A 10238-nucleotide genomic window follows, 5' to 3' on the forward strand; every position below is an offset into this window, starting at 1 on the left:
CTCCAGCCTTTCCAGGGCAGGGTGAAAGGTGCGCCAATATAATGTATGCTGTGTATTTTCTGTTTGGCTGTATATTCGAAATGTAGGAAGCAAAATGCTAAAAAAGGCAATTGGCATTATCGGCCGAGCGGCCTATCTTCATGGTGTATAAGATCCGAGCCACCGACTCAATAAAGAAGGCCCCGAGCCGTTCGGCTGGAGGTAAATTATCCGAGCCAAGCGCTCGGAGAGCGAAGGCCCCCGAGCCGATCGGCCGGGAGGTTTATATCCGAGCTGGGAGCTCGAGAGCGAAGACCCCCGAGCCGATCGGGCGGGAGGTTTATATCCGAGCTGGGAGCTCGAGAGCGAAGACCCCCGAGCCGATCGACCGGGAGGTTTATATCCGAGCTGGGAGCTCGAGAGCGAAGGCCCCCGAACCGATCGGCCGGGAGGTTTATATCCGAGCTGGGAGCTCGAGAGCGAAGGCCCCCGAGCCGATCGGCCGGGAGGTTTATATCCGAGCTGGGAGCTCGAGAGCGAAGGCCCCCGAGCCGATCGGCCGGGAGGGTTATATATTTAAACTCGTAAGCGAATGACCCGTGCTGTTCGGCCAGGCATAAATATTGTTCGAGCGCGGGATATGATACGAAGGCCAAGGTCGCTCGGCCTGGTAAGGAGTTAGCCTTAAAAGGCCGACGAGCTCCGTCGTTAAAGATCGAGAGCCGCACCGACCGGCTATAAATATCCGCGCCGTCGAGCAACGACGTTAAATATCGAGAGACGAGCCGACGTCTATAAACGTCCGAGCGGAAGACCGTCGAGCTCCGACGTTAAAGATCTAGAGCCACGCCGATCGGCTATAAATATCCGCGCCGTCGAGCTCCGACGTTAAATATCGAGAGACGAGCCGGCGTCTATAAACGTCCGAGCGGAAGACCGACGAGCTCCGTCGTTAAAGATCGAGAGCCGCGCCGACCGGCTATAAATACCCGCGCCGTCGAGCTCCGACGTTAAAGATCTAGAGCCGCGTCGACCGGCTATAAATATCCGCGCCGTCGAGCTCCGACGTTAAATATCGAGAGACGAGCCGGCGTCTATAAACGTCCGAGCGGAAGACCGACGAGCTCCGTCGTTAAAGATCGAGAGCCGCGCCGACCGGCTATAAATACCCGCGCCGTCGAGCTCCGACGTTAAAGATCTAGAGCCGCGCCGACCGGCTATAAATATCCGCGTCGTCGAGCTCCGACGTTAAATATCGAGAGACGAGCCGGCGTCTATAAACGTCCGAGCGGAAGACCGATGAGCTCCGTCGTTAAAGATCGAGAGCCACGCCGACCGGCTATAAATACCCGCGCCGTCGAGCTCCGACGTTAAAGATCTAGAGCCACGCCGACCGGCTATAAATATCCGCGATGTCGAGCTCCGACGTTAAATATCGAGAGACGAGCCGGCGTCTATAAACGTCCGAGCGGAAGACCGACGAGCTCCGTCGTTAAAGATCGAGAGCCGCGCCGACCGGCTATAAATACCCGCGCCGTCGAGCTCCGACGTTAAAGATCTAGAGCCGCGCCGACCGGCTATAAATATCCGCGCCGTCGAGCTCCGACGTTAAATATCGAGAGACGAGCCGGCATCTATAAACGTCCGAGCGGAAGATCGACGAGCTCCGTCGTTAAAGATCAAGAGCCGCGCCGACCGGCTATAAATACCCCACTCCGACGAGCCCCATCGTTAAAGATTGAGAGTCGAACCTGCGACTGTGAACTTACTGGACGGAACTAAGGACGCCAAATAACGAGCGTTCGCAAGTACTAAATTGATTAAGTCCGATCGGCCATCGGTTTGCCAATACTTCGCATTCACTGAATGCAAACAGTATAGCCAAGCGCTAAACGATTTCGAGGAAAACGAGTCAATTGATTAACCTGATCGGTCGTCTAGTGGGAAACACGTGGAGCTTAACTAACTCTACGAATAAGCACCAAACAGACAGAAGAGGACAATGAAGGGCAAACAAAAATAGAAGCAAAGGAACACAATTATGCCGAACGGCACGTACAAAAATTTTACATCCGCCGAGCGGATGAAATACAGAAAGTACTTGGAAGAACTCGCCTCACTCCAGGTCCTCAAAATTAAAAAAGGCGTCCGGGATATCGTCAATCATACCCGCCAGATCTGAAGGGGGAATGCTCAGGTCAGTAGGAAGGTGCCCCCCCTTCTTCAAGTACGCCATGGTGACCTTGACCGCCTCGACAAAAGTTGAGGAGACGTTGCCGCCGAACTTTTCGCCGAATCGCTCCGAGCGGAGGTATTCTTGGCGCGCTGCTGCTAGGCGACTCGGCTCTCCCTCCTTATATTTTTTGAGTACCGCCCGGGAAGCGGTTAAGGAATCTTGGACTGCCTTTAAGTCCACCTCAGCCTTTGTGCGTTCTGCCGAACGGCCCTCCCGCTCGACGTTCAGCTGGGCCTCCAGATCCTTGGATCGCTGATCTAGCGCACGGACATCTATTTTCATCTTGTCCAGATCAGCGATCACTTGCTTCTTTCGGGCAGTAACGCGTTTGGCGTCCGCTTCGCGCTTCTTGACTTGGCCCTCGAGCCGAGCCACCTCCGCAGTCAGATCGGAGACCTTCTTCTGCTCAGCCTCGAAAGCCTGCTTTTCCTTCTCGGCCGAAGGACCTCCGGTGGCTTGGAGTTTCGCCAGGAGATCCTCTAGCTCAGCCAACCGGTGGCTGATAGCGATCTGCTCGGCCCAGCGCTGCATAAGAAATAACGAGTTAAGATACAAAGTGGTATTATTAAGGGAGAATAAGGAATTTACCCCGGTCGCCTGTTGCATATTACTGTCCCCGAGCTGCTTCGGAGTCATGAGAGCTGCCCGAACCTGGGCATCCTCGAAGATCTTGGCTAGCGGACCCTTCAGAGTTATCTCGTGGACAGGACTCGAAGGTTGGTCAGCAGCCAACAAGTATTCCTCCGAGGGAAGTCGGAGGGTAATCTTGAGGGCCGGACGGTCGACCAGCTCTTCCTCGGTTGCGGTAGCCTGGCCCGAGGACTCGCCTATAGGGGAAATCTCACCTAAGCGTCGTAGGCGACGACGGGTCCTCCGAGGAGAGTCAGTGGGCTCTACTTCAAAAGCCGTTGATGTTCCGACCTGCGCCGGGGTTCTGTCCGGGGAGAGGACCTCCACGGACGCGGTAGCCTTGCCCTTCTGAGTGGGCCGTGGGGTAAAGTCCCTTGGGCGTTTCCATCGAGTATCTAGGGTGGCGGCATCAGCCTGATGGACACTCAGCTCGGCCGGAGCTGAAGAGACAGGGTCTACTTCTACCTCTGCTGAGGCAGACTGAGTGACCTCCAGCTCAGGAGCGGATTGCGCTCCCCCTTCTCCTTCGGCTGCCGGGCGCGCTGGGATAAGGCCCCGCGCGGCAAGCTCTTTTTTAGTGGCCGCTTCAATTTCCACAGCCCTCAGTTTTAGGCTCTCAGTAGCCTTCGCGCGCCACATAACTTCGGCTGCAGGAGAAAAAATTAAATCAGTTAGATAAAAAGGTAAAAAGAGTGAAAAAGGTGCTTACACATCCTGCAGGGAAGGCTAGCTCGGACGGGAGAAAGACCGAAGATATACAATACGCCCTCGAGGAGCAACTTGTCAATCTTGTACCGCTGACCGGATAAGCGGCTGGCTGCATGGAGGAACGCCGGGCTGCTCCTATATCTTCCGAGCTCTGGCTGAGTCGGCACGGCGGTCTGCCATTGGGTTCAGAAGGCAGGCCGCTCGGGAAGGCGCATATAGAAGAAGTGCTCCTTCCAATGCTTGTTGGAACTCGGCATGTCTTGGAACAAAACAAAACCTACTCTAGTTTTAAAAATATAAGTACCCAACTCGGACTGTTTGGGATAGAAGAAGAAGTGAAAGATTGCTGGGTCCAGAGGAATATTGTTCAGTTTGAAGAGGATGATCACCCCGCTCAGCAGCCTAAAGGAGTTCGGCACAAGCTGGCCGAGCGGAATACAGAAGTAGTTGCAAGCTAATAAAATAAAGGGATGAGGGGGAAACCTAAGGCCGCCCAGGAACTGGTCCCAGAAGAAGCAAATAGTGCCGGGCGGCGGTTCATGAGGACGACCGGTCGGGGAGGGTATCTCGATTTTATGGTCGTCCGGGATCCCGTACGTCCGAACAAGACGCCGAGCATCCTCCTCATCAAACCGACTCTCCATGGTCGTATACCATGGACCGTGAACGTTGGTAGCGGGTTCGGAAGAGCTCGCCATCTCGGAAAGACAAAGGGACAGCAAGAAATCGAAGGAATGGGAACGAAAGAGAGGCAAAATGAGTAGGGAAGACCTAGTAAACGAAGAAAGAAGGCTCACTGAGAAGAAGACGGGCGGAAAAGATCATCGGTGAGATGGTAGCCGCCGAAAAACAGGAACTGGATTGCCGGAGGCCGCAGCAGCAGAAGAGGCAGAAGGACAAAGCACGAGCAAGCGTGCGGCAGAGGAGGGGGACTGAGGCTTTATACAGCCGAGGCCGGGCGGCCTCCGCCGTCCGATCCAGGTCACGAGAAACAAGGACGCCATCGGGCCGTCCATTTCAAACGATGGCGTCCCATCATAAGTAACACCGCCACCACGCAATGGTCGACGCGTGGCGCTGAGCGATTCGGCGCATTTAATGTGCACCATACCACGCACGCGCAGCCTTAATGGAATGGATTGCCGCCGTTCCCGAGGAGATTCGGACAGGCGACAACGACGGCAGGCCGTATGAGTCACATCTGAGCGAGCGCCGAACGGCTGAATTCGGCGTACACACCGAGCGACCTGTAGAATACTTTTAAAACAAAAGGCGACGAGCACCCGCTCGAACACACAGTCCAGTCAGTCGGACTTAAGCGCCTCCTTCGACTAGACTTGAAGGGGAGGCAAGTGATCCGGTGTTAAGAAGAGGGGGCCCCGCTTTAAGGAGGGTCCTTGGTAAGGTCAATCCAAAGGTAAGCCGATCGGGTAACGGCCTGGTTGACCCGACCGGCTGGTCCGAGCGGAACTAAAGATAACCCGGCCAGGGGCTTGGGTTTCCGACGCAAGGAATCGAGTGGCCGAGCGGAAGAACCGCCCGGCCGAGGCAGGGAAGGGAGGCAGAGGCTGAGCGATTAGACCGCCTGGCCGTTCCACAGGGAAACAGGGGAAAAGGTGTTCAAGCACTAGAGGTCTTCTAAGCCAGGCCGACACATATGTCCGGTCAGGAGAAGAGCTTCAGCCGGGCGGGTGAGCTCTCGGCTCGGGAGGAAGAAGCTCACATGCTCCATGGCTAGGTATTATTTATATTCATGAGGAGAAAGGTTTAACCGTCCCATCAGGGGAATGGTCTAAACTGTAGGAGTATGGCCTCAGACATGCTCCCCTAACAGGACCGTACCGCGGCCTCAGACATGCTCCCCTGACAGGACCATACCGCGGTATGGCCCAGGGCATATGGACTTCCCGATGTAGGTGCTTGGTGTTCCTTGGGTGCTCTATATAAGACCTCTCATTTCTTCATCGGAGGTACGCCAGTCTTCATCCTGCAGCCACCTTCTTCATCTGTCCCCTTGCCTGACTTGAGCGTCGGAGGGTCGTCACCGGGGATCTCCCCGGCCCGACTTCTGTGCAAGTTCGCCGGAGATTCGTGCGACCAGGAGGAGACCTACGTCATCGACTAGGAGAGCGCCACGTGCCCAGCGCCCGTTGGTTCAGCGATTCGGACAGGATCAGCCAGCAACAATAGTAATATAGAATGCTATGGTAAAACTGAACTTAGAATCACCAAGATCCACTGGTCCGGTCGACCATGCATGGTCGACCGGAAACCATTCGATCAACCTTGCTTGGAGTTCACTCCTCCAAGACTTCCCGTTACCTAAGGTTACCACCCCTAGGGTTTTTTCAACCTGGCTTCACTCACCAGGACTCAGGATTCGGCTACCCAAGGATCAGGTCCTCTAGACCTATCGAATCCACCTGGCTTCCACGATCTACCGAGATTTCCCTTGCCTCAGTATTTGGCTACCCAGGGATCAGATCCTCCAGACCTATCCACTTGGCTTCCACTATCTACCGAGATTTCTCTTGCCTAGCCTACAACTAGGACTTCCTTAGATCAAGTTCCATACTTAAACATATTTGTCTGACATTAAAACCTTGGAGGTCGATTGCACCAACAATCTCCCCCTTTTTGATGTTTGACAAATATGTTTAAGTAGGCCAATTCAAAAGATTTAGATTTCTAACTTAAACCCTTCTTCTCCCCCTTTTGTCATACAACAAAAAGAACCCTTCATAAATGTATTTGATTTCTAAAGCATTTCCTTAGTTCTGCACCAACAATGATGTAATAACTCCCTCTAGAAAGACACTAACAAGATGTATAAATTTTGAAAAATAATGGTTCTTAGTGTAAAAAATTCTTTTGGAGGAGTTTCAATATCATTTTCAAAATAAAGATATTTTTTTTAAAAAAAAATATATTTCCAGGCAAATTTCGAGAATATATTCAAGGATTTTACTAAGTAAAAGGATATTCCAAGGATTAAAATATTTTTGCAAAACCAAGATATAGAATAATGAGTGCTTTCAAAAATTCTCAAAAATATTTGTCAAGGAATAAGAGTTTCATAATTTTTAAAAATATTTGCAAAGAGTTTGTTTAAGTACGAAACATAAAATTTTAAAGGAATTTTCAAAGTGTTTCTTAAACTGAGTTTTCAAAAAGTATAAGTTTGAAGAATATGATTTTGAAAAGATAATGCTTGAGCTATATTTAAAGGATAATATTTTGAGTTACTTTTGTAAGTATTTTTTTTCAAAAATATTTTCAAGCTAATTTTAAAAATGTTTAAGACTTAAAATATTTTTGCAAAACTAAGTTGCTTTCAAAATAAATTTTCAAGTAATTTTATAAAAATAATTAAAAGTTCAAAAAGATTTGCAAAGTAATTTATATCATCCATACTTTTCAAGGAGTTTTTCATATCATTTTTCAAAATATATTTTCAAAAGTAAGATTTTGAATCAAAACTTTTGAAACCCTTATTGAAGATATATATATATTTTAAAATATTAAAAAAAATATGTCCTTCAGTATAGTCTCTCCCTCTTAACTAGACACTCTTTTTAGATATTCTTATTACCCACAAGGAAGATATTCCTAGATGTGTCTAAGGGTCATGGTTGACTTAAATATCTAAAGACTTAGGTAGTGAATAACAATAATTTATATATATAATACACTCAATCAATCATCAATCAAAATATAAAAAATATTTCTTGAGAAAATAGATTTATAATTTTTCAAAATATTTTTTTTTAAAAAATTAAAATTTAATTTTCTTAGCATCTCACCCATTCTAAATTTTCAAGTATGGTAATCCTATAATTGTGTGAGATGACTTTATTGATCTTGAATTTGTTGAAATTTAAATTGAATTTTAGTTGAACTTCGATTATGTTAAGTTAATTTTGGGATAAAATGAATTATTAAGATTAATTAATGGTAACATTATTTGAATTTATAAATTAATGTTTAGTTTAGAAATTTTAAAGTTATTTATTAAAGATAATTAGCTAATTAAGGATTAATTAAGTTGATTGGGTTAAGAATTGTTTTTAATAGTTATGGTTATAGGTTGATTGTTAGATTAATGATTGATTTAAACTTAATTTAAAAGCTAGTTTCAATTGAGTTTAATTTAGTATGATTATTTATTTTTAATTAATTAAGGATTAAAAATTTGATATATAATTGCTAGATTAATTATTTCTTATTTCAATTAGGTTGATTATAAGTTTCATAATTAATAGTTATGGATTAATTGATTATGAATTATTATAAATTTAATTAGTTCCTTAGGAATTAATTAGGTAAAGATTTTAGAATTAGTTTTAATTAATTTTAAAGATTTAATTTTGTTTAAGATTAAAGTACTTTATTTGTTGATTAAAGTTAAGATTTCAAGTTGAAATTTATTAAGAATTAATTAAGTGTATTAAGTTGAATTGTAAAGTTAATGATTAATTTAATTAAGTTAAAGTTATTAATTATTGATTTAATAAAAGTTAAATTAATTTATTTATTGATTAAAGTCATTAAAGATTAATTATGTCTATTAAGGTAAATTAGTTATTGATTAGGGTTAATCAATTAATAATTTATTTTATTTTATTTTAAAGTTGTTTTAGTTTGTTTTGTAAAGTATACTTGAGTTAATTTAAGTTTAAGTTTAGTTTAAATTAAGTTTATTTTAATTTTATTAATTTAATTTGAGTTTTAATGAAGTTTGAATTAAATTTTGATTAATTTAAAGTTGTAATTAATTTTAGATTTTAAGTTATGTTTTTACATTTTATTTTACATTTAAATTAAATTGAGTTTTCATAATTAGGTTTAATATTTGATTTAAAGTTTCAAAAAGGTTATTAAACTCATGTTAGATTCAAACTTAGCTTTGGGTTAATCAAACAGACTTCCTAAGGATAAGTTTTCAGTTCAATGATGAGACATATGATGTTCTTGTGTATCAACGGTGGACCACTTGCTGAATACTTTCCAAAATAGTCTTGCCTAAAAAACTTAATACTAGGTTTTGGTCTAACTAGCTCATGTTTGACTAGGGTAGCTTCGGTCAGATCCACTAAGTCTAGTGCACAAGGTAGAATACACAAGATTCAACCTAGACATGCATTCGACAAAATTTTCTTAACGTACTATTATCCTAATCCATTCTGATGCTATGTTGTTAGGGGTTGGTAAACCTTCTATAACTAATCGTTCTAAATTAACAACATAAAGAGAAGATGCATGACATGATATATAACAGATAAATATGCATAATCATGACAAGTCAATCAATTCATATTATTATTGTTGCTGTATTATTATTATTATTATTATTTTATTATTATTATTATTATTATTATTGTTTTTATTTATTATTGTTATTATTATTATTATTGTTGTTAATATTGTTTAGTGTTGTTTTATTATTATTATTATTATTATTATTATTATTATTATTTTGTTATTATTAATATTGATTAGTTTCATAATTAAAGGGTACATGATTATAATTAGGTTTATGGAAGTTTTGTTTTAGATTTGGTTTTGATTTATAACTTAAATCTAGATTTTGTAAGTTGATAAAATTATTAATAGTGTTTTCTAATTTATTAATTTTATTTTTCAAATCATTATTTTATTTTTCTAGTTTTCTAAAATTTGATTTTGTATTTAATTTATAGTTTAGTTTCTTATTTTTATTTTCTAAATTTTTAGTTAAGTTTTGTTTATTGTTAGTTAATTTTAGATAATTATTATTTTGATTTAAATTTAAATTATCTTGAGTAAATGAATTTTGATTAACTAAATCTAGGTCTTGATTAATGTTTGGGTTGAATTGATCAATTTTAGTTACATTTAAATTTTTATTAATTAAATTAGTTTTGTTAAGTAATGTAGGATTTCCAACCTTTTTTAAATTCATAGTACAATTCAAACAAGAAGGATTTAAAGCATACAATTTTTCATGTAAAATAAATTGTTTTACCTTAATTGCTCCCCCTGAATCCTTGGATCTTCTTTCCAGGCACTGAGATTTGTAGTGCCCCATCCTTTTACATTTTAAGCATTCTATCTGGTCCTTCTTTATCCGGACTTCGGACATCAGTTCCTCCTTTGCCTCTGATTGTGCAAATCGATTCTTTGGACATTTATTTTTGTAGTGTCCCTTTTCACTACAATTAAAACATGTTATGTGTTCTTTAAACTTTGTATTTACAAGATTACCTTTTGAATCCTCATTAGGATTCTCCCCCTTGACCATTGTCATTTTGGATTCAGGCTTGAGCATTTGGTTGGACTTAGGTTCGGGTTTGGACACATGTTTAGACTTGAGTTCGGATCCATCAGTCTCCTCCTCAGCCACTAGTGCGATGAAGTTGATTTGGTCTTGTTCTCCTAGATCTGGCTCTAAGGATAGCTCTCCGGATTCGGACTCAGATTCGAACTCACTTTCGTCTTGATCTTCTAGCCTCGATGGAGTCTCGTGAAGCTCGATCAATTTGGTCCACATCTCGAATGCGTTCTTGTAATTTGCTAACTGGCACAAAACTTTTTTAGGCAAAACACTAATTAAAATGTCTATTACTTTTGTGTTTGCTTCTGAGTTTTGAGAAGTTTGTCTCAGTACGACCTAGTTGTCGAAATTGTTACTTCCAATGAAGCATTC

This window comes from Zingiber officinale, chromosome 6B, assembly GCF_018446385.1.
Source record: "Zingiber officinale cultivar Zhangliang chromosome 6B, Zo_v1.1, whole genome shotgun sequence".
In the NCBI taxonomy this organism is placed as follows: domain Eukaryota; kingdom Viridiplantae; phylum Streptophyta; class Magnoliopsida; order Zingiberales; family Zingiberaceae; genus Zingiber; species Zingiber officinale.